The following is a 25536-nucleotide window of genomic DNA, read 5'->3' as shown; positions in this document are numbered from 1 at the left end:
CAAAATAGAACTTTTTGGTAAAAACTCAACTCGTCGTGTTTGGAGGACAAAGAATGCTGAGTTGCATCCAAAGAACACCATACCTACTGTGAAGCATGGGGGTGGAAACATCATGCTTTGGGGCTGTTTTTCTGCAAAGGGACCAGGACAACTGATCCGTGTAAAGGAAAGAATGAATGGGGCCATGTATCGTGAGATTTTGAGTGAAAACCTCCTTCCATCAGCAAGGGCATTGAAGATGAAACGTGGCTGAGTCTTTCAGCATGACAATGATCCCAAACACACCGCCCGGGCAATGAAGGAGTGGCTTCGTAAGAAGCATTTCAAGGTCCTGGAGTGGCCTAGCCAGTCTCCAGATCTCAACCCCATAGAAAATCTTTGGAGGGAGTTGAAAGTCCATGTTGCCCAGCGACAGCCCCAAAACATCACTGCTCTTGAGGAGATCTGCATGGAGGAATGGGCCAAAATACCAGCAACAGTGTGTGAAAACCTTGTGAAGACTTACAGAAAACATTTGACCTGTGTCATTGCCAACAAAGGGTATATAACAAAGTATTGAGAAACTTTTGTTATTGACCAAATACTTATTTTCCACCATAATTTGCAAATAAATTCATTAAAAGTCCTACAATGTGATTTTCTGGATTTTATTTCTCATTTTGTCTGTCATAGTTGACGTGTACCTATGATGAAAATTACAGGCCTCTCTCATCTTTTTAAGAGGGAGAACTTGCACAATTGGTGGCTGACTAAATAATTTTTTTCCCCACTGTACACACACACATTTTTACACTCATAATTTTTTGCTGCTACTCTGTTATTTATTTTACTCTTATTATTAGCTATCCGGATGCCTAGTCACTCTAATCCTGCCTTCATGTACAGATCTACCTCAAGTACCTCGTACCTCTGCACATTGATCTGGTACTGGTACTCCCTGTATATACTGTAACTCCATTCTTGTATTTTGTATTTTATTCCTCGGTTTAGTTATTATTTCATTTTGTATTATTATTTTTAAACTCTGCATCATTGAGAAAGGTTCGTAAGCAACCATTTCACTGTAAAGTCTACACCAGTTGTATTCAGCGCATGTGATTAATACAATTTGATTTTGATTTGATTTTGGGGGTCGAAGGGTTAAAAAGTTTGAAAACCACTGAGATACATGATAGTGGCAACAAATGGAATTGGGCTGGATATAGTAATGGTAGGCTCTTAAAATGAAATATTTTTACTGGAATTGTGTTGGTCATTGTTAATAACTGCCTTAATTTTGCTGGACCCCAGGAAGAGTATCTACTGCCTTGGCAGCGGCTAATGGGGATCCATAATAAATACAAATACAAATAAGTGCAGCATTTATTCCAGTTCAAAATAGTTTTGCAATATACTTTACTCATCAGATTGGCTTGCATTCCCCATTTCTTGTAATAATTACTAAAGGCGTCTGCATACTAGGTTCGGTTTACTCCTACTAGAACTCGGCTAGGCGAAGCGAACGTCTGTGCCTCGCATACTCCCTTAAAAGTAGAAAATATTACTGGTTGTCTCTCTTGAGATGCCGTAACAACAAATTGTCCGAATTAATTCTAAGATGAATTAATAAATGTGGATGTTTTTGCAGAGGAGGTCTTAGTCGCACAATTTTACATCTAACTAAGATTTGTGGTGCCGTATTTCTCAAGTGAAAAAATGTGCATGAAAACTAGTTGTCCCTTGTTGAATCACAAAAAACACTTAATTGAAGAATTTCTACTGTTGACCAATCACCGACAAAGGGGCGTAGACTTCGGCTACCGAACTTCGACTAGCCTCAAGAAAAAAATGCATGTGCTCGAACAGCCGTAAAATCCCCTGCCGAATGCTGCCGAACAACGAAACAAATAAAACATCATAATATATATGCAAACTGTTTTGACTGGGAAGCATACGGTAAGCTTTAGAAAGAGTAAGTGGAAAGAGGGATGGAGAGGGTAAGATAGAGGGGGGGTTGAGAGAGAGGGTGATTGGGTGAGATGGAGGGAAGAAGGTCAGCGGTGTGGAGGTAGAGTGGTGCAGCAAACCCTGATGGCCACCAAATGAACAAATTATGACTGCCTCCGTTTTGCAAGATGGGGTCACCCCATCTCCTCCTCTTCTCCCCTTCTCCTCTCCCTGACAGTTCAATTTCCCCCTCTCGCCTCGCAGCTTCTGCCTGCTAATTATGACTGAAGCCTTATCAGTGGTCCCCCCTGTCCAGCCAGTCCTGCCACGTCTCAGAGTCTGGGAGGAGACTGGAATGTCAAAATGTTATTGGAGATAGCAGGCAGCCAGAGAGACGGGGTCAGACACAATGAGACCGCTGGTTAATCTGAATACACACAAAGCCACAACCATACCATCATCTCACTGAGAGAGAGAGAGAGAGAGAGAGAGAGAGAGAGAGAGAGAGAGAGAGAGAGAGAGAGAGAGAGAGAGAGAGAGAGAGAGAGAGAGAGAGAGAGAGAGAGAGAGAGAGAGAGAGAGAGAGAGAGAGAGAGAGAGAGAGAGAGAGAGAAAGAAAAGATTTAGACAATTTGTTCTAACATGCAATGATTTGACAACCCTGAAATGCTCAATTTATGCCAAAGTTTTAATATGACAGAAGGGGGAAAATGCCCCAGTCCCATTATGGTAAAATGGCAGATACCTTTTGAAAGCCTGGAGAAGTTCTCCTCAGGAAGACGATATAAAGGGGTAGAGTACAATGCAATCTAGATGGAAACTGTTTCGAATCTGTGGTAAAAAACAATCAGATTTCCAAGAATCTAGCAAGCCTAAGATACAAATCTAATGCTACATATGCTACTAAAACGGTCCAATACATGCAGGAAAATGGTCAATGGAACACAGACCGTGGGTGAAAGCGCAAGGAAGCCACTGATCTAACAAAGTGGATATTTGTCAAATCCATCATGATTTATGTGTTCTAACAGGCACACAATGTGGTTACTAAAATCCGATTTTGATATATTTGGCTGTTTTCACTGCAAAATATTTAGAAGTTGTCCTAGAATGGAGCTGGAGGGAATAGCAGCCGTTTTAAGGGCTCCTGACCAAAAGTGCTATTTTGTATGGTTTTTTTGCGCTGATCGTAACTTTTTTGTACATAATGTTTCCGGCATAGTTTCATATGACCGAAAATAGCTTCTGGACATCAGCACAGCGATCACTAACCTAAATTCAGATGAGGATTTCTACTTCAATGAGTCGGCGGCAAAGAACATACTGCTTATCCCGGATCAGGCCCAAATCCCTGACACTCGAAAAAGGATGAGGCGGCGTTATAGATGCCGGCGTGCGGGATATCTGACAAGACTTTGTCGGCGAGTGAATAAACCCAAGCCTTAAGACTGCTGACCAGTTAATCAAATGGCTACCTGAACTATTTACATTGACCCCCTTACTAATGTCAAAGTGGAAGAAAAATGCTAACATTTGTAAAAAATTAATCATGAAAAATGAACACTAATATAAATAATACATGTTAGAATCACCTTTGGCAGCGATTACAGCTGTGAGACTTTCTGGGTAAGTCTCTAAGAGCTTTCCACACCTGGATTGTGCAACATTTGCCCATTATTATTTTCAAAATTCATCAAGCTCTGTCAAATTGGTTGTTGATCATTGCTAGACAACCATTTTCAGGTCTTGCCATAGATTTTCAAGCAGATTTAAGTCAAAACTGTAACTCGGCCACTCAGGAACATTAACTGTCTCCTTGGTAAGCAACTCTAGTGTAGATTTGGCCTTGTGTTTTAGGTTATTGCTGAAAGGTGAATTAATCTCCCGGTGTCTAGTGGAAAGCAGACAACCAGGTTTTGCTCTAGGATTTTGCCTGTGCTTTTCTCCATTCCATTTCTTTGTTATCCTGAAAAACTCCCCAGTCCTTAACGATTACAAGCATACCATAGCATAATGCCGCCACCACTATGCTTGAAAATATGGAGAGTGGTACTCAGTAATGTGTTGTATTGGATTTGCCCCAAACATAACACTTTGTATTGAGGACAAAAAGTGAATTGATTTGCCACATTTTTTTTGTAGTTTATTACTTTAGCGCCCTGTTGCAAACAAGATGCATGTTTTGGAATATATTTATTCTCTACAGGCTTCCTTCTTTTCACTCTGTCAATTAGGTTAGTATTGTGGAGTAACTGCAATGTTGTTGATCCATCCTCAGTTTTCTCCTATCACAGCCATTAAACTCTGTAACTGTTTTAAAGTCACCTTTGGCCTCATGGTGAAAGCCCTGAGCCATTTCCTTCCTCTCTGGCAACTGAGTTAGGAAGGACACCTGCATTTTTGTAGTGACTGGGTGCATTGATAAACCATCCAAAGTGTTTATTTTTATTTTTATTTTTTGGTATGGAGTGTTGGTCAGTGTGTGTGTGAGAGGTTTGTGATCATCAATTGGGAGGAGGTCGTCGGGTAAGCTTGGCGTCGGGTAAGTTTGGCATTATACATAGCTTGGGCTTTGTCGAGTAAGGCTGAAACTATGTATTTAGATTGTAGTTAGGTATTGTAGGTAGGTATCGTGGGTTGTTGTAGGTAGTTATTGTATGTAATTATTGTAGGTTAGTATTGTATTCGGCGGTGCCGGGTGTAGCACGAAGCTAGCTAGCTAGCTAACTCACCACCTGGACTAGCTGGCGAGTAGCTATTAGCAACGGTATAGTTGATTCACGCCTGAGAGTGCCTGTAATTACGCCAGCTGGCTGCCTACAATAATTACATACAATAATTGCCTACCATTCAGCTGTTTTCTAACCTCATTGTCTGAACCGTTAACGTTAGGTAGCAAGTGGCTACTGTGCTTGAAAATTAGCAAGCTTGTTGCAACCTGGATAACTACTTGTAAACAATAGCTGGAACGACCGAGCGAACAGACGCGAACTGGCTGAGTCAATTCAGTGGCTAGCTTTGCACTTGGCTAGCTAACAGTAGCTGCTAGGGGTAAGTCATAACCTACACTTGTGTTTTGTTTTTTACATATTGATAGCCCGAGTCGCTCAAGGAATTCGGGACATGGGTGACTAGTTAACGTTAGTTTGGCTCTCTCTGTGTTTTCGTGCTGTGAAAGGAGGGGTTCTTCTTTGTCTGAAAGCAATGGCTAGCTAGTTTGCTAACTATTCTAGCTAACTAACTGGCTGAATAAGTTGACGACGGACTTGCTCAAGCTGTCGGGACTAACCCACAACGTTAGACACGGACACGAACGATCTGCTTGCGTGTTGATACACTGGTGGTTGTTGTGGCTGAGTATTGGCGCTAAACCCTGCTGTTGGAGACCGGCATGCTAGCTGGCTGTGGCGTCTTATGACGAGGTGCCCGGACGTTTTTCACGGAATAATACTGCACCTAGTTATCTAGCTGAATAAACTAGGTTAGTCTATTCCTAGAAAACATTGAACCGCTGTAGTTTACAACAATTATAGTTTCTGAGGTGGAAGTTGGGAGAGTTATATTTGGGAGTTGTGGTGAGGGAGGCCCCGCTCTCTCCTTTCCCAGATGTTTAGTTCATTTTATTCCGATCTCCTCTGCATTATTGTAGCCATCTGCTGCAGCCTGTCAACTATGCCTCTGCCTATCCCTGTTCTCTCATCTCCGCACAGGCTACACAAACGCCTCACACCGCGTGGCTGCTGCCTCTCTAACCTGGTGGTCCCTGCACGCACGATCCACGTGGAGTTCCAGGTCTCAGGCAGCCTCTGGAACTGCCGTTCTGCTGCCAACAAGGCAGACTTCATCCCAGCCTATGCTACCCTCCAGTCCCTCGACTTCTTGGCGCTGACGGAAACATGGATTACCACTGAAAACACTGCTACTCCTGCTGCTCTCTCCTCGTCTGACCATGTGTTCTCGCATACCCCGAGAGCATCTGGTCAGCGGGGTGGTGGCACAGGAATCCTCATCTCTCCCAAGTGGACATTCTCAAATTTTCCCCTGACCCATCTGTCTATCTCCTCATTTGAATTCCATGCTGTCACAGTCACTAGCCCATTTAAGCTTAATAACCTTGTCATCTATCGCCCTCCAGGTTCCCTTGGAGAGTTCATCAATGAGCTTGACGCCTTGATGAGTTCCTTTCCTGAGGATGGCTCACCCCTCACAGTTCTGGGGGATTTCAACCTCCCTACGTCTACATTTGACTCATTTCTCTCTGCCTCCTTCTTTCCACTCCTCTCCTCTTTTGACCTCACCCTCTCACCGTCCCCCCCTACTCACAAGGCAGGCAATACGCTTGACCTCATCTTTACTAGATGCTGTTCTTCTACTAATCTCACTGCAACTCCCCTCCAAGTCTCCGACCACTACTTTGTATCCTTTTCTCTCTCCCTCTCCTCCAACACTACTCACTCTGCCCCTACACAGATGGTAATGCGCCGTCGCAACCTTCGCTCTCTCTCTCCCGCTACTCTCTCCTCTTCCATCCTATCATCTCTTCCCTCTGCTCAATCCTTCTTCCTCCAATCTCCTGATTCTGCCTCCTCAACTCTCCTCTCCTCCCTTTCTGCATCCTTTGACTCTCTATGTCCCCTATCCTCCCGGCCGGCTCGGTCCTCCCCTCCAGCTCCGTGGCTTGATGACTCATTGCGAGCTCACAGAACAGAGCTCCGGGCAGCTGAGTGGAAATGGAAGAAAACTAGACTCCCTGCAGACCTGGCATCTTTTCACTCCCTCCTTTCTACATTTTCTTCATCTGTTTCTGCTGCTAAGGCCACTTTCTACCACTCTAAATTCCAAGCATCCGCCTCTAACCCTAGGAAGCTCTTTGCCACATTCTCCTCCCTGCTGAATCCCCCCCCCCCCCCCTCCCCTCCTCCCTCTCTGTGGATGACTTCGTCAACCATTTTGAAAAGAAGGTTGACGACATCCGATCCTCGTTTTTTAAGTCAAATGACACTGCTGGTCCTGCTCACACTGCCCTACTCTATGCTTTGACTTCTTTCTCCCCTCTCTCTCCAGATAAAATCTTGCGACTTGTGACGGCAGGCCGCCCAACAACCTGCCCGCTTGACCCTATCCCCTCCTCTCTTCTCCAGACCATCTCCGGTGACCTTCTCCCTTACCTCACCTCGCTGATCAACTCATCCTTGACCGCTGGCTATGTCCCTTCCGTCTTCAAGAGAGCGAGAGTTGCACCCCTTCTCAAAAAAACAACACTCGATCCCTCTGATGTCAACAACTACAGACCAGTATCCCTTCTTTCTTTTCTCTCCAAAACTATTGAGCGTGCCGTCTTTAGCCAACTCTCTTGCTATCTCTCTCAGAATGACCTTCTTGATCCAAACCAGTCAGGTTTCAAGACTGGTCATTCAACTGAGACTGCTCTTCTCTGTATCACAGAGGCTCTCCGCACTGCTAAAGCTAACTCTCTCTCCTCTGCTCTTGTCCTTCTAGACCTGTCTGCTGCCTTTGATACTGTGAACCATCAGATCCTCCTCTCCACCCTCTCCGAGCTGGGCATCTCCGGCGCGGCTCACTCTTGGATTGCGTCCTACCTGACCGGTCGCTCCTACCAAGTGGCGTGGCGAGAAGCTGTCTCCGCACCACGTGCTCTCACCACTGGTGTCCCCCAGGGCTCAGTTCTAGGCCCTCTCCTATTCTCGCTATACACCAAGTCACTTGGCTCTGTCATATCCTCACATGGCCTCTCCTATCATTGCTACGCTGACGACACACAACTAATCTTCTCTTTTCCCCCTTCTGATAACCAGGTGGCGAATCGCATCTCTGCATGTCTGGCGGACATATCAGTATGGATGACGGATCACCACCTCAAGCTGAATCTCGGCAAGACGGAGCTGCTCTTCCTCCCGGGGAAGGACTGCCCGTTCCATGATCTCGCCATCACGGTTGACAACTCCGTTGTGTCCTCCTCCCAGAGTGCGAAGAGCCTTGGCATGACCCTGGACAACACCCTGTCGTTCTCCGCTAACATCAAGGCGGTGACCCGATCCTGTAGGTTCATGCTCTACAACATTCGGAGAGTACGACCCTGCCTTACACAGGAAGCGGCACAGGTCCTAATCCAGGCACTACTGCAACTCGCTGTTGGCTGGGCTCCCTGCCTGTGCCATTAAACCCCTACAACTCATCCAGAATGCCGCAGCCCGTCTGGTGTTCAACCTTCCCAAGTTCTCTCACGTCACCCCGCTCCTCCGCACACTCCACTGGCTTCCAGTTGAAGCTCGCATCTGCTACAAGACCATGGTGCTTGCCTACGGAGCTGTGAGGGGAACGGCACCTCCGTACCTTCAGGCTCTGATCAGTCCCTACACCCAAACGAGGGCACTGCGTTCATCCACCTCTGGCCTGCTGGCTCCCCTACCTCTGCGGAAGCATAGTTCCCGCTCAGCCCAGTCAAAACTGTTCGCTGCTCTGGCACCCCAATGGTGGAACAAGCTCCCTCGCGACGCCAGGACAGCGGAGTCACTCACCACCTTCCGTAGACATTTGAAACCCCACCTCTTTAAGGAATACCTGGGATAGGATAAAGTAATCCTTCTACCCCCCCCCCCTTTACTCCAACCCACCCCAAAAAAAACAAAAAACAAAAAAAAACATTGTAAAGTGGTTATCCCACTGGCTATGAGGTGAATGCACCTATTTGTAAGTCGCTCTGGATAAGAGCGTCTGCTAAATGACGTAAATGTAAAATGTAAATGTAATTAATAACTTCACCATGCTCAAAGGGATATTCAATGTTTTTTTTTTTTTTTTATCCATCTACCCTTCTTTGTGAGGTATTGGAAAACCTCTCTGGTCTTTATGGTTGAATCTGTGTTTGGGCCCTTACAGATAATTGTATATATTGGGTACAGAGATGAGGTAGTCATTCAAAAATCATGTTAAACACTTATTGCACACAGAGTGAGATCGAATTAACATATTATGTGACTTGTTTAGCGATTGTTTACTCTTGAACTTATTTAGGCTTGCCATAACAAAGGGGTTGAATAATTATTGACTCAAGACATTCCAGCTTTCCATTTTTTATGAATAAAAAATAACTAAAAACTAAAAAAAACATTATTCCATTTTGACATTATGGGGTATTGTGTGTAGGCCAGTGACACTTTTTTTCTCTCAATTTAATCCATTTTAAATTCAGGCTGTAATGTGGAAAAGGTCAAGGGTTGTCAAGGGTGAGCTCCAAAAATATTGGGACAGTGATAAATGTTTTGTTGTCATCATTATTCACGATTCACATTAATGTGGACTTTAACCTCATAGTCATTGTAACGTTTCAAATCCAAAGTGCTGTAATATAGACTCTAAACAACAAGAAATGTGTCACTGTCCCAATGCTTTTGGATCTCACTGTATTACCTCAACTACCTCATACCCCTGCACATTGACTCAGTATCAGTACTCACTGCCTTCCTGAAGGCAGTGCTCAATGCTTTCCTGAAGACAAATACTGTATACGAAATGCTTCAGTCTGGTTTTAGACCCCATCATAGCACTGAGACTGCACTCGTGAAGGTGGTAAATGACCATTTAATGGCGTCAGACCAAGGCTCTGCATCTGTTCTCGTGCTCCTAGACCTTAGTGCTGCTTTTGAAACCATCGATCACCACATTCTTTGGAGAGATTAGAAACCCTAATTGGTCTGCATGGACAAGTTCTTGCCTGGTGTAGATCTTATCTGTCGGAAAGATATCATTTAGTCTCTGTGGATGGTTTGTCCTCTGACAAATCAATTGTACGTTTTCACTATATATTCTACCTCTTGGTGATGTCATTCGGAAACACAATGTCAACTTTCACTGCTATGTGGACGACACACAGCTGTACATTTCGATGAAACATGGTGAAGTCTCAAAATTGCCTACCCTGGAAGCCTGTGTTTCAGACTTAAGTAAGTGGATGGCGGAAAATGTTTTACTTTAAAACTCAGACAAAACATTGATGCTAGTTCTAGGTCCCAAGACACAAAGAGATCTGCTGTTGGATCTGACAATTAATCTTGATGGTTGTACAGTCGTCTCAAATAAAACTGTAAAGGACCTCGCCGTTACTCTGGACCCTGATCTCTCTTTTGACGAACATATCAAGAATATTTCAAGGACAGCTTTTTTCCATCTTCATAACATTGCAAAAATCAGAAATGTTATATCCAAAAATGATGCAGAAAAGCAAATCCATGCTTTTGTCACTTCTAGATTAGACCACTGCAATTCTCAACTCTCCGGCTATCCGGATAAAGCACTAAATAAACTTCAGTTAGTGCTAAACACGGCTACTAGAATCCTGACTAGAACCAAAAAATTTGATCATATTACTCCAGTGCTAGCCTCTCAACATTGGCTTCCTGTTAAGGCTAGGGCTGATTTCAAGGATTTACTGCTAACCTACAAAGCATTACATTGGCTTGCTCCTACCTATCTCTCCGATTGGTCCTGCCGTACATACGTATATGATTATTATTATTATAATTATTATACTTTTTTGTATGTCTTTGTATGTGTAATTCTATTTTGTAAAAAAAGGGAAATGGGATGATTTTTATTAACTTTTATTTAGGGGAGCCCAATTGAGACCATGATGAGTTGTCGCCGACAGTGGAGGGTCTGGATCGCTGCTTGGTTAACCCCCCATACCCAAATCCAACGGAGTGTTTTGTGTAATCAAGTAAGTGTTTGTGTATTCACAAAAATAACAAACTGATACAAATCAAAGCAACCAACCTGACAAAAACTAAAATGACCAAAATAAAGAAATCCACAAAATGACAATTACAGACTAGGATAAATACAGTTTTAGTCAAAATAAAATCAGTAAAAAATATATAATTCCTTAGCTCTTAACAGTGTTATAGTCGAGTCACTAAACCTCAAGTCCGAGTCATCCCAAGTCCGCTGTGCTTGAGTCGAGTCATGGCTGAATTCCGAGTCCCAGTGCTCGAGTCCAAGTCAATGGGTTTGAATTTTGAAATTCAACATGGTTCCCGTCTTCTCCTCTATTTTTCTGTTACATATTTGACATTGCGTCACACTCTTTGCACCATCTGCTGAAAAGCCTTTGAAAGCAAAATGAATGATTCGGGGTTGTCACGATCGTCGTAGAGAGTAGACCAATGCGCAGCGTTGGTTGCGAATATGAACAACAAAACAACAAACGAAACGTGCAGTCCTACGGTTTACACAACCAACACGGGAACAAACCAAACGGAAACAAGATCCCACAAACACTAAGGGAAACAGACTGTTTAAATATGGCTCCCAATCAGAGACAACCAGCAACAGCTGACACTCGTTGCCTCTGATGGGGAGCCACTCTGGCCAACATAGAAATACCACAACTAGAACTCCCACACAGAACATAAACACATAGAATTTACACACCCTGGCTCAACATATAGAGTCCCCAGAGCCAGGGTGTGACAGTACCCCCCCCCCCAAAGGCGCAGACTGCGACTGCGCCTCCACATAAATAAACCAGGGGAGGGCTGGGTGGGCATTCCTCCTCGGAGGCGGTTCCGGCTCCGGGCTTGCCCACCACCCTTCAATAATCCCCCTGTAGCGCCCCTGGTCCGGTCTGGCCCCGCTGGCTGGAGCTGGACTGGACATCGAAGGAGCGGATTGCTTAAGCTCCGATGTGGAGCAGCTGACCGGTACCTGATCAGGCACCGGTGACCCAGGCACGGGTTGTGCCGGACTGACGACGCGCACCCCTGGCTTGGTGCGTGGAGCAGCAACGGGCCGGACCGGGCTGACGATGCGCACCCCTGGCTTGGTGCGAGGAGCAGGAACGGACCGGACCGGGCTGACAATGCGCACCCCTGGCTTGGTGCGTGGAGCAGCAACGGGCCGGACCGGGCTGATGATACGCACCCCTGGCTTGTTGCGTGGAGCAGGAACGGACCGGACCGGGCTGACGATGCGCACCCCTGGTTTGGTGCGTGGAGCAGCAACGGGCCGGACCGGGCTGACGATACGCACCCCTGGCTTGGTGCGTGGAGCAGGAACTGGCCTTACCAGGCTGACGACTCGCACCCCTGGCTTGGTGCGAGTGGCAGGAACAGGCCGGGCCGGGCTGGCGACGCGCACTGTACGCTTGGTGCGAGTGGCAGGAACAGGCCGGGCCGGGCTGGCGACGCGCACCGTAGGCTTGGTGCGAGTGGCAGGAAGAGGCCGGGCCGGGCTGGCGACGCGCACCGTAGGCTTGGTGCGAGTGGCAGGAACAGGCCGGGCCGGGCTGGCGACGCGCACCGTAGGCTTGGTGCGAATGGCAGGAACAGGTCGGGCCGGGCTGGGCTGGCGACGCGCTCCGTAGGCTTGGTGCGAGGGGCAGGAACAGGCCGGGCTGGGCTGGCGACGCACACCGTAGGCTTGGTGCGAGGAGCAGGAACAGGCCGGGCCGGGCTGGCGACGCGCACCGTAGGCTTGGTGCGAGTGGCAGGAACAGGCCGGGCCGGGCTGGCGACGCGCACCGTAGGCTTGGTGCGAGGGGCAGGAACAGGCTGGGCTGGGCTGGCGACGCACACCGTAGGCTTGGTGCGAGGAGCAGGAACAGGCCGGGCCGGGCTGGCGACGCACACCGTAGGCTTGGTGCGAGGGGCAGGAACAGGCCGGGCCGGGCTGGCGACGCACACCGTAGGCTTGGTGCGAGTGGCAGGAAGAGGCCGGGCCGGGCTGGCGACGCGCACCGTAGGCTTGGTGCGAGTGGCAGGAACAGGCCGGGCCGGGCTGGCGACGCGCACCATAGGCTTGGTGCGAGTGGCAGGAACAGGTCGGGCCGGGCTGGCGACGCGCACCGTAGGCTTGGTGCGAGGAGCAGGAACAGGCCGGGCTGGGCTGGCGACGCACACCGTAGGCTTGGTGCGAGTGGCAGGAACAGGCCGGGCTGGCGACGCGCACCGTAGGCTTGGTGCGAGTGGCAGGAACAGGCCGGGCCGGGCTGGCGACGCGCACCGTAGGCTTGGTGCGATATTTTTGTTGTCCCGCAGATTACTTGGAAACGTTTATCTTTCTGTTTTGTATGCGTTAGCCTACGCCTATCTATTGTATTAAAAGCACATATTTTTTGCAATATTCACACACAGAATTCACTGCTTCAATTTCAGTAGCCTACCTCTCCACTCCTAGTTGGGCGTGCGAGTTCAAGTGCGCGTATTTGTGGTCTCATAGAAATTAAGTATGGTGCCTACATGGGCGGAGAATCACATGGCAGTTAAATTAATTTCATATTTAAATTAAATATGAATGCTGTAGTTTACTACAGCGTCTGTAAATAAATATTGATAATGGAAAGAAGTGGAGGGCATTCAACCAATGTGAGTCGAGGTGCAATCAATATTTTTTATCATCATTGAAAAGGAAAAGGCACAACACGTGCATCGGTTAGCCAGGGTTTCTCAAACTTGGTCAAGTTTTTGCTGTGATGTGCTAGGGCAAAAATCTGGATTAGGCTACTATGGTGAGCGAGCGTTGCACCTTTTCATTTTCAATAAGTATTGATTATCCATTTATTTGTCTCTGCCTGCAAATCGTCCTCCTAAAAGGTAGGCTATATCCTATATGCAAAACGTAGCAAGTGTCACTCTCATCATTCTTTGCTACTTCAAATTCAGTAGCCATATGTGTGAGATCAGGTGCACGTGTGGTCTCAATTAAATATAGTAGGCTATAGCGAATGCATGTGCGGAGAAGCACAAGGCAGTTATCTTTCCAAGGAAATGTACTTCCTAAATATGACTGGGCTATAGTTTACTACATTGCCTAGAAATAAATATTGATCACCCATATTTCTATGTCTGAAAATCTTCCCACTCCTAAAATCTGCTCTCTTCAAAGCATACTGGCTGATATAGCCCAGTAATACATATAGCCCATTAATACAGATAGCCTAACATAATGAGCCATGTGAGAATCTCTGGTAATTTAACCTATTTCTTAAGTAATTTTGGCACATTTGATTTTGCCTAACGGGTAAAAAATTGCTGGGACCATGACTGGCAAGTGAGCTGTGTCACATACGCTTAAAATAACATTGCGGTACTGCGGTTGGGTTTGGGACCAGCTCTTGTGGTAGCGGGCGTTGTCACCATATTAGTTAATGTCGTAGTCAACATAGCTAATGGAACTAACACGTTAGTAAACCCGTTACAATCATGCAGGACAGTGTACAGTCCGCAAGCAGTTACACAGACGATAATAAATTTATAAAACCAAAAGCTTACCTTGACTTGAAAGAGTTCCAGTGTTGGATAGCCATAGCCATAGCCAGCTAGCTAACATAGCATCCCTCTCTATTTGAGTAGGCTAAACTAGCTAGCTGCATTCGCTAGCTAAGTAAGTGAAAGTGAAAAAAAATACAAGGAACTATACCTAGCTCTCTCTGTCGCTTCTCCTTAATTTTGAAGAAATTAGTTTCTTAAAAGCTGTTTAACTATTGTCTTTCTCTATCTTTGAGTCAACTTCTCATCACATTTTATACACTGCTGTGCTAGCTAGCTGTAGTTTATGCTGTCATTACTAGATTCATTCTCTGATACTTCGATTGGGTGGACAACATGTTAAATCATGCTGCAAGAGCTCTGATAGGTTGAGGATGTCCTCCAGAAGGGAGTGAGAACTACGAGCCTCCTAGGTTTTGTATTGAAGTCAATGTACCCAGAGGAGGATGGAAACTAGCTGTCCTCCGGCTAAACCATGGTGCTACCCTACAGAGTGCTGTTGAGGCTGCTGTAGACCTTCATTCCAAAACAGTGTATTTTAATCAATTATTTGGTGATGTGAATATATTTAGTATTGTTTTATCTAAAAAGGATAACTTTTGTAATGTTTTACTATTTCCATTTTTCTGAAATTAACTGAGGAGAATGGTCCTCCCCTTCCTCCTCTGAGGAGCCTTTCTGTCATTTTCTTAATCCATTTGTTTCATGCATTACTACATACACCCGTGTAGAACTATTGGAATACGAATCGCTGGGTGTCCACCCGACCTCCCCGAATTCCCTGAGACGGTGGAACAATGGACTAGCTTCTTCGGCGAGGCGCCGAGCTGCTTGGGAGTCCTACCGGAGAGTAGGAAGCAAAGACACCAACAGAGAGGCAGACGTGGCGGGGTCTTAGTGAGATTAAGACGCAGGGCGACCCGTCTTCCGTTAGCGAGCATACTACTCGTCAATGTTCAATCATTGATGAACAAACTTGACGGACTAAGAGAGATGATATCCTACCAGAGGGACATCAGATCCTGCAACATACTCTGTTTTTCTGAGACTTGGCTTCCTCCGACAACCAAACAGATTTTATACAACCAGCGGGTTTTACAGTTTTTCGAGCGGATAGGAAGCGGATTCTACTGGCAAGAGCAAAGGTGGTGGTTTTTGCTTTGTGACCAACAACACATGAGGAAATGTACAGGAACTTGCGAGCTTCTGCTCCCCCGACTTGGAATACTTGGTCATCAAATGTTGGCATTCTGAGGGATTATCACCATGGCTGTGTACATCCCACCCCAAGCCAACACCAAAAAGGCTATCAAATATTTTATTTGGAACCTGAACAAACTGGAGACCGCATTCCCTGAGGCAGCATTCATTGTTGCAGGGGACTTTAACAAAAGTATTTTGAGAACCGTAATTACTCACAAATTATTACGAACACATCGACTGTCTAACTCTATTTTTGACCACTGCTACACGCCTTTTCAACACGGGTATAAGGCCCTCTCCCGTCCTCCTTTCGGCAAATCCGACCATGACTCAATCTTGCTTCTCCCAGCCTACAAAAACAAAACTCAAGAGGGAAGTTCCGGTGGTCAGGTCTTTACAGCGTTGGACCGACAAATCAGAATTCACGCTCCAAGACAGTTTTGATCACGTGGACTGGAATATGTTCCAGGTCGCCTCTGGAGATAACATGTCACCGGATTCATAAAAAAAATGCATAGCTAGTGTCTTTCAAAACGTTCCCAAATCAAAACCGTGGATTGATAGCAGCCTTGTAGGAAAACTGCAAGAGAGAGATGCTGAATATAAACAGGGCAAGGTGACCGGGGACAATAGTTTGGTTAAACAGTACGAATATGACCTTCGCAGATTGATCAAGATGGCGAAACACAAGTATAGGGACAAAGTGGAGGAGCAATTAAGCAGGTTGGACACACGGATTACACAAAGAAAGCCAGCCGCATCGCGTTCACCAACGCCACGCTATCGGAGGAAGTAAACACCTTTTTCTCACGATTCGAGCAAGATGACCTTGAGCTGCCGAGGAGAGTCCCCGATGACAATGTGGACTACACACTCACAGTCTCCACTGAGGATGTATGTAAGTCATTCAAACGTGTTAACCCTTGCAAGGCTGCTGGCCCAGACCGCATCCCTAGCCGTGCCCTCTGATCATATGCTGACCAGCTGGATGTTGTGTTCGGACATTTTCAATCTCTCCCTAGCTTAGGCCGCTATATCCACCTGCTTCAAGATGCCCCCTATCATCCCCAAGAAAGGGAAAGTAACTGAACTGAATGACTACCGACTAGTAGCACTCACTTAAGTCATCATGAAGTGCTTCGAGAGGCTAGTCAGACCATATCACCTCCTCCCTCCCCAACACACTCGACCCTCTCCAATTTGCATACCACCCTGACAGTTTCACAGATGACAAAATCGCCATTGCACTGCACACTGCCCTTACATTTAAATTTTTTACATTTTAGTCATTTAGCAGACGCTCTTATCCAGAGCGACTTACAGTTACTGAGTGCATAATTTATGTTTTTTTTTTTGTCATACTGGCCCCCCGTGGGAATCGAACCCACAACCCTGGCGTTGCAAACACCATGCTCTACCAACTGAGCTACACCCCTTACCCACCCGGACAAAAGTAATGCATATGTGAGGATGCTGTTCATCGACTACAGCTCGGCCTTCAATACCATAGTGCCTTATAAGCTCATGGCCCTGGGTCTGAACTCTTCCCTATGCAACTGGGTTCTGGGCTTCCTGAAGGCCGCACCCAGGTGGTGAAGGTAGGCAACATTACCTCTCAACACGGGTGCGTCCTCAGTCCCCTCCTTTATTCCCTGTATACCCATGACTGTGTGGCCTCACAGAGTTCCAACTCCATCATCAAGTTCACTGAAGACACAACAGTAGTAGGCCTGATTACTAACAACGACGAGACAGCCCACAGGGAGAAGGTAGGCACTCTGGCTACATCTGCATTGCTTGCTGTTTGGGGTTTTAGGCTGGGTTTCTGAATAGCACTTTGTGACATCTGCTGATGTAAAAAGAGCTTCATAAATACATTTACATTTTACATTTTAGTAATTTAGCAGACACTCTTATCCAGAGCAACTTCCAGTTAGTGAGTGCATACATTTTTCATACTGATTGATTGATCTGGCGGCGTGGTGCCCAGGTAAAAAAACCTCTCCCTCAACGTTAGCAAAACAAAGGAGCTGATTGTGGACTTCAGGAGGAACCAGGCTGGACACGCCCCCATCCTTAATTTAGCTGTTATCCCTTGTCCTAACAGTTGACACAATTTTCATAACTTTCACTTGCTTGACACACTGACATACCTTTGTTTGGTTATAGCGGGTAATAGTATCCTGTTCTCTTTATTGTGTCCCCGTTGTCTTGTCATTCTTCAGGACCATTGTGGAGTATTACGGCTGTGCAGGGGCCTTATTTTGGCAGAGGGTGGGAGCTCCCTTCTCACTTTGTTCACGGTTTAATTTGCAAGCAACTTGTTCGACAATGACAGTGAAGTGAAGAAATTGTACATGGTGACATTTATCCCCTTGCCAACGTAAGGTTCCACAAGCCTCATCACCACATTCTCCGACACTCGCTCACCTGCTGCCCGATGTGGATATTTGCCCAGATATTGAAAGTCGTTCAGCATGTACAATTACACACGCTCTCTCTGTGTAGCCTAGTCCAAGTAGGCCAGAGTAGACTGGTAAGACTGCTTTGATTCGGTGGACTGATATACGGTACATACCATTTTAAGATTAGGCCTTTAATTCGAATGGATCAATACAATGAAACGGCCCGCCCTGTTCTTCAATCACAATTGGTGATTACATAATTATGCATCATTCACTTCCACTCTCTCATCAACTCCCCCATTTTTCCCATCATACTTTACTTAATTAATTGAATCTGTTGTTATATGTGTGAAATTAGTTTCGGTATAGTTTCGAGGCAATTTTCGGGGTGATTATCAGCTGGGCACTGCAATTTCAACTGTCGGAAGAAGGAGCGGAGCAGGCCCTACTATTGGGAGGAGGAGGGACAACAGGGGAAAGACATTCAAAAAAATGAGATACCCTCCTAAAACTGGTTATACATTTACATTTACGTCATTTAGCAGACGCTCTTATCCAGAGCGACTCACCAATTGGTGCGTTCACCCTATAGCCAGTGGGATGACCACTTTACAATTTTGGGGGGGGTAGAAGGATTACTTTATCCTATCCCAGGTATTCCTTAAAGAGGTGGGGTTTCAAATGTCTCCGGAAGGTGGTGAGCGACTCCGCTGTGTGTGGGGGGGGGGGGGGGGTAGAAGGATTACTTTATCCTATCCCAGGTATTCCTTAAAGAGGTGGGGTTTCAAAATGTCTCCGGAAGGTGGTGAGTGACTCCGCTGTGGGGTGGGGTGGGGGTAGAAGGATTACTTTATCCTATCCCAGGTATTCCTTAAAGAGGTGGGGTTTCAAATGTCTCCGGAAGGTGGTGAGTGACTCCGCTGAGGGGTGGGTGGGGGGGCGGGGGGTAGAAGGATTACTTTATCCTATCCCAGGTATTCCTTAAAGAGGTGGGGTTTCAAATGGCTCCGGAAGGTGGTGAGCGACTCCGCTGTGTGTGTGGGGGGGTAGAATGATTGCTTTATCCTATCCCAGGTATTCCTTAAAGAGGTGGGGTTTCAAATGTCTCCGGAAGGTGGTGAGTGACTCCGCTGTCCTGGCGTCGTGAGGGAGCTTGTTCCACCATTGGGGTGCCAGAGCAGCGAACAGTTTTGACTGGGCTGAGCGGGAACTATGCTTCCGCAGAGGAAGGGGAGCCAGCAGGCCAGAGGTGGATGAACGCAATGCCCTCGTTTGGGTGTAGGGACTGATCAGAGCCCGAAGGTACAGAGGTGCCGTTCCCCTCACTGCTCCATAGGCAAGCACCATGGTCTTGTAACGGATGCGAGCTTCAACTGGAAGCCAATGGAGTGTGCGGAGGAGGGGGGTGACGTGAGAGAACTTGGGAAGGTTGAACACCAGACGGGCTGCGGCATTCTGGATGAGTTGTAGGGGTTTAATGGCACATGCAGGGAGGCCAGCCAACAGCGAGTTGCAGTAATCCAGACGAGAGATGACAAGTGCCTGGATTAGGACCTGTGCCGCTTCCTGTGTAAGGCAGGGTCGTACTCTCCGAATGTTGTAGAGCATGAACCTGCAGGAGCGGGTCACCGCCTTGATGTTAGCGGAGAACGACAGGGTGTTGTCCAGGGTCACGCCAAGGCTCTTCGCACTCTGGGAGGAGGACACAACGGAGTTGTCCACCGTGATGGCGAGATCATGGAACGGGCAGTCCTTCCCCGCGAGGAAGAGCAGCTCCGTCTTGCCAGGGTTCAGCTTGAGGTGGTGATCCGTCATCCATACTGATATGTCTGCCAGGCATGCAGAGATGCGATTCGCCACCTGGTTATCAGAAGGGGGAAAGGAGAAGATTAGTTGTGTATCGTCAGCGTAGCAATGATAGGAGAGGCCGTGTGAGGATATGACAGAGCCAAGTGACTTGGTGTATAGGGAGAAAAGGAGAGGGCCTAGAACTGAGCCCTGGGGGACACCAGTGGTGAGAGCACGTGGTGCGGAGACAGCTTCTCGCAACGCCACTTGGTAGGAACGACCGGTCAGGTAGGACGCAATCCAGGAGTGAGCCGCGCCGGAGATGCCCAGCTCGGAGAGGGTGGAGAGGAGGATCTGATGGTTCACAGTATCAAAGGCAGCAGACAGGTCTAGAAGGACAAGAGCAGAGGAGAGAGAGTTAGCTTTAGCAGTGCGGAGAGTCTCCGTGACACAGAGAAGAGCAGTCTCAGTTGAATGACCAGTCCTGAAACCTGATTGGTTTGGATCAAGAAGGTCATTCTGAGAGAGATAGCAAGAGAGTTGGCTAAAGACGGCACGCTCAATAGTTTTGGAAAGAAAAGATAGAAGGGATACTGGTCTGTAGTTGTTGACATCAGTGGGGTCGAGTGTTGTTTTTTTGAGAAGGGGAGCAACTCTCGCTCTCTTGAAGACGGAAGGGACATGGCCAGCGGTCAAGGATGAGTTGATCAGCGAGGTGAGGTAGGGGAGAAGGTCACCGGAGATGGTCTGGAGAAGGGAGGAGGGGATGGGGTCAAGCGGGCAGGTTGTTGGGCGGCCTGCAGTCACAAGTCGCAGGATTTTATCTGGAGAGAGAGGGGAGAAAGAAGTCAAAGCATAGGGTAGGGCAGTGTGAGCAGGACCAGCAGTGTCATTAGACTTAACAAACGAGGATCGGATGTCGTCAACCTTCTTTTCAAAGTGGTTGACGAAGTCATCCACAGAGAGAGAGGAGGGGGGGGGGGGGGGGGGGGAGGATTCAGGAGGGAGGAAAATGTGGCAAAGAGCTTCCTAGGGTTAGAGGCAGATGCTTGGAATTTAGAGTGGTAGAAGGTGGCCTTAGCAGCAGAAACAGATGAAGAAAATGTAGAGAGGAGGGAGTGAAAAGATGCCAGGTCGGCAGGGAGTTTAGTTTTCTTCCATTTCCGCTCCGCTGCCCGGAGCTCTGTTCTGTGAGCTCGCAATGAGTCATCAAGCCACGGAGCTGGAGGGGAGGACCGAGCCGGCCGGGAGGATAGGGGACACAGAGAGTCAAAGGATGCAGAAAGGGAGGAGAGGAGGGTTGAGGAGGCAGAATCAGGAGATTGGAGGGAGAAGGATTGAGCAGAGGGAAGAGATGATAGGATGGAAGAGGAGAGAGTAGTGGGAGAGAGAGAGCGAAGGTTGCGGCGGCGCATTACCATCTGTGTAGGGGCAGAGTGAGTAGTGTGGGAGGAGAGCGAGAGAGAAAAGGAAACAAAGTAGTGGTCGGAGACATGGAGGGGAGTTGCAGTGAGATTAGTAGAGGAGCAGCATCTAGTAAAGATGAGGTCAAGCGTGTTGCCTGCCTTGTGAGTAGGGGGGTACGGTGAGAGGGTGAGGTCAAAAGAGGAGAGGAGTGGAAAGAAGGAGGCAGAGAGAAATGAGTCAATTGTGGACATAGGGAGGTTGAAATCCCCCAAAACTGTGAGGGGTGAGCCATCCTCAGGAAAGGAACTTATCAAGTCGTCAAGCTCATTGATGAACTCTCCAAGGGAACCTGGAGGGCGATAGATGACAAGGATATTAAGCTTAAATGGGCTAGTGACTGTGACAGCATGAAATTCAAATGAGGAGATAGACAGGTGGGTTAGGGGAAAATTTGAGAATGTCCACTTGGGAGAGATGAGGATTCCTGTGCCACCACCCCTCTGACCAGATGCTCTCGGGGTATGCGAGAACACATGGTCAGACGAGGAGAGAGCAGTAGGAGTAGCAGTGTTTTCAGTGGTGATCCATGTTTCCGTCAGCGCCAGGAAGTCGAGGGACTGGAGGTTGGCATAGGCTGGGATGAAGTCAGCTTTGTTGGCAGCAGAACGGCAGTTCCAGAGGCTGCCTGCGACCTGGAACTCCAGGTGTGGGGTGCGTGCAGGGACCGCCAGGTTAGAGAGGCAGCAGCCACGCGGTGTGGTGCGTTTGTGTAGCCTGTTTAGAGAGGAGAGAACAGGGATAGGCAGAGGCATAGTTGACAGGCTGTAGCAAATGGCTACAAAAATGCAGAGGAGATCGGAATGAAATGAGCTAAGCATCTGAGAGAGGAGAGAGCAGGGCCTCCCTCACCAAAACTTCTACCTCAGAAACTAAAATTGTTTCACTGAACCACCCGAACAAAAACTCTCCCAACTTCCACCTTTAGAAATCAGAATTGTTGTGAACCACAGCGGTTCAATGTTTAAAGGAATAGACTCAACCCACTTTATTCAGCTAGCTAACTATGACACCATAGCTAACTAGCATGCTAGCATCCAATAACAATAACACGCAGTTTAGCACCAACACTTGGTCACAACAAACCACCAATAGTGTGTTAACTAGCTAACTAGCATGCTAGCATCCAGTAACACACAGTTTAGCACCAACACTTGGTCACAACAAACCACCAATAGTGTGATAATACACTAAACAGATCAATCGTGTCTGTGTCAAGTTCCTTTCATGACGCAGCAATGATTAAACGTTGGCTAGCTAGGACGAGTATATTGTATTTAGCTACTACAGTACAGTTAGCTGGTCGTGTTGGGTAGCTAGCAGTGGCCACTGTGTTGACTTTGTTTGAAGAACGGCTAGCTAGCAAGCTTCGTGCTACACCCGGCACACAATGGCTACTGTGTTGACTCTGACTCTGTTCGAAAAACGGCTAGTTAGCTTGCTTCGTGCTACAGCCGGCACGGCCGAAGACACTGCCAAGACACAGTAACTACCCACAACAGCCCACGATGCCTAGCTATGACGCCATAGCTAACTAGCATCCATTAACACACAGTATAGCACCAATACTTGGTTACAACAAACTGCCAAGAGTGTGTTAGCACACTAAACAGATAATTCATGTCCGTGTCTAGTTCCTTTCATAACGCATAACGCAGCAAAAAATTAAACGTTGGCTAGCAGCACATTAACATTGGAAACAGCTCTCCACCGCTAAACGTTACCAGTAGCTACCCGCTAGCTAGCTAGCCTCGTGCTGCGATACTAACCTACAATTACCTACGGAAACCTACAATAACAACAATACTAACCTACAATAACTACAATACCTAAGTACAGCTAACTACCTACCTACGATCTAATACATGGTTAAGCTTTACTCAACACCATATGAGAAGCTTACCTCCTGCTTACCTCCTGCTAGCTAACGTTACCAGTAGCTACCCGCTAGCTAGCTAGCCTCGTGCTGCGATACTAACCTACAATTACCTACGGAAACCTACAATAACAACAATACTAACCTACAATAACTACAATACCTAAGTACAACTAACTACCTACCTACAATCTAAATACATGGTTTAAGCTTTACTCAACACCATATAAGAAGCCAAGCTTACCTCCTGCTAGAGAAAACACAACCTCTCCCGAGAACAGCTCCACACTGTCAGATTCTAACACTGACAGTGTGTTATATAGACTTATTTATGAAAAATCAAGGACGGAGAAGGGGCATGACTTAAAAGTTAAAAATTATAATTCATGAGCAGTCAAAATGACTGCTTTAGCGGTTCTATTGTTAAGGTCTAAGGTTTATACTAAGCTAAGATATGGAATTGTTTTAAGATGGTCATTCCAACAATTTCATCATTTAGCTATTTTACTTTGAATTTTAGGACCTCTGTAGGTATCAGAAAAATAAATGAAGGAATTATTTGATGAGACATTGAATTTGGCCTTACTGCTATTAGCCCATAGTAACGCATTGAATAACATATTCATACATGGCAAAACAGATTGTCAAAAAAAATTGTCAAAAGGAAGTATGTTTTGAAGTATCTGTCCTATATCGGAAAGATAAGAAAGCTCAGGAAATTGTTTATTTTAACTTTTTGGGAACCATGTTTAACCACTTTTTTTGCACTGAAGTACAGTGCCATCAGAAAGTATTCATACCCCTTGACTTATTCCACATGTTGTTGTGTTACAGCCTAAAATCAACATGGATTAAATATATTTTTATTCTCACCCATCTACACCCAATACCCTATAATGACAAAGTGAAAAGATGTCTTTAGAAATGTTTGAAGATTTATTGAAAATGTGATAAATATCTAATTTAGATAACTATTCACACCCCTGAGTCAATACATGTTAGAATAACCCTTGGCAGCAATTACAGTCTTTCTGGGCAAGTCTCTAAGAGCTTTGCACACATGGATTGTACAATATGTGCACATTATTCTTACAAAAACTATTCAAGCCAATTTAGGTCAAAGCTAGGCCACTCAGTAACATTCAATGTTGTCTTGGTAAGCAACTCCAGTGTATATTTGGACTTGTGTTTTAGATTATTGTCCTGCTGAAAGGTGAATTTGTCTCTCAGTGTCTGTTGGAAAGCAGACTGAACCAGGTTTTTCTATAGGATTTGTCGATGACAAGCATTCCCATAACATGATGCAGCCACCACCATGCTTGAAAATATGAAGATTGGTACTCAGTAATGTGTTGTGTTCGATTTGACCCAAACATAACACTTTGTATTCAGGACAATAGGTGCCCTTCTTTATGAGGGCGGCAGGTAGCTGAGTGGTTAAGAGCGTTGTGCCAGTAACCGAAAGGTCGCTGGTTCTAATCCCCGAGCCAACTAGGTGAAAAATCTGTCGATGTGCCCTTGAGCAAGGCACTTAACCCTAATTGCTCATGTAAGTCGCTCTGGATAAGAGCGTCTGCTAAATGACTAAAAATGTTTTTTTTTTAAATGAGGCATTGGAAAATCACCCTGGCTTTGTGGTTGAATCTGTGTTTGAAAGTCACTGCTCGACTGAGGGACTTTACAGATATTTGTATGTGTGGGGTACAGAGATGAAGTAGTCATTCAGAAACACTATTATTGCACAAAGAGTGAGTCCATGAAACTTATTGTGTGATTTGTTAAGCAAATTTTTACTCCTGAACTTATTTAGGATTGCTATAACAAAGGGGTTGAATACTTATTGACTCAAGACATTTCAGCTTTTCATTTGTAATTAATTTGTAAAAATTTCGAAAAAAAGATTTCCACTTTGAAATTATTGATTATTTGTATGTATTAAGGATCCCACTCTTCCTGGGGTTCAACAAAATTAAGGTACTTGTACAGTGAGGGAAAAAAGTATTTGATCCCCTGCTGATTTTTGTTGTTTGCCCACTGACAAAGAAATGATCAGTCTATAATTTTAATGGTAGGTTTATTTGAACAGGGAGAGACAGAATAAGAACAAAAAAATCCAGAAAAACGCATGTCAAAAATGTTATTAATTGATTTGCATTTTAATGAGGGAAATAAGTATTTGACCCCCTCTCAATCAGAAAGATTTCTGGCTCCCAGGTGTCTTTTATAGAGGTAACGAGCTGAGATTAGGAGCACACTCTTAAAGGGAGTGCTCCTAATCTCAGTTTGTTACCTGTATAAAAGACACCTGTCCACAGAAGCAATCAATCAATCAGATTCCAAACTCTCCACCATGGCCAAGACCAAAGAGCTCTCCAATGATGTCAGGGACAACATTGTAGACCTACACAAGGCTGGAATGGGCTACAAGACCATCGCCAAGCAGCTTGGTGAGAAGGTGACAACAGTTGGTGCGATTATTCGCAAATGGAAGAAACACAAAATAAATGTCAATCTCCCTAGGCCTGGGGCTCCATGCAAGATCTCACCTTGTGGAGTTGCAATGATCATGAGAACTGGGACCATAGTCACC

Source organism: Coregonus lavaretus (assembly GCF_964263955.1).
Source record: "Coregonus lavaretus genome assembly, chromosome: 14".
NCBI lineage: Eukaryota > Metazoa > Chordata > Actinopteri > Salmoniformes > Salmonidae > Coregonus > Coregonus lavaretus.
Note: the sequence above shows the minus strand (reverse complement) of the source record.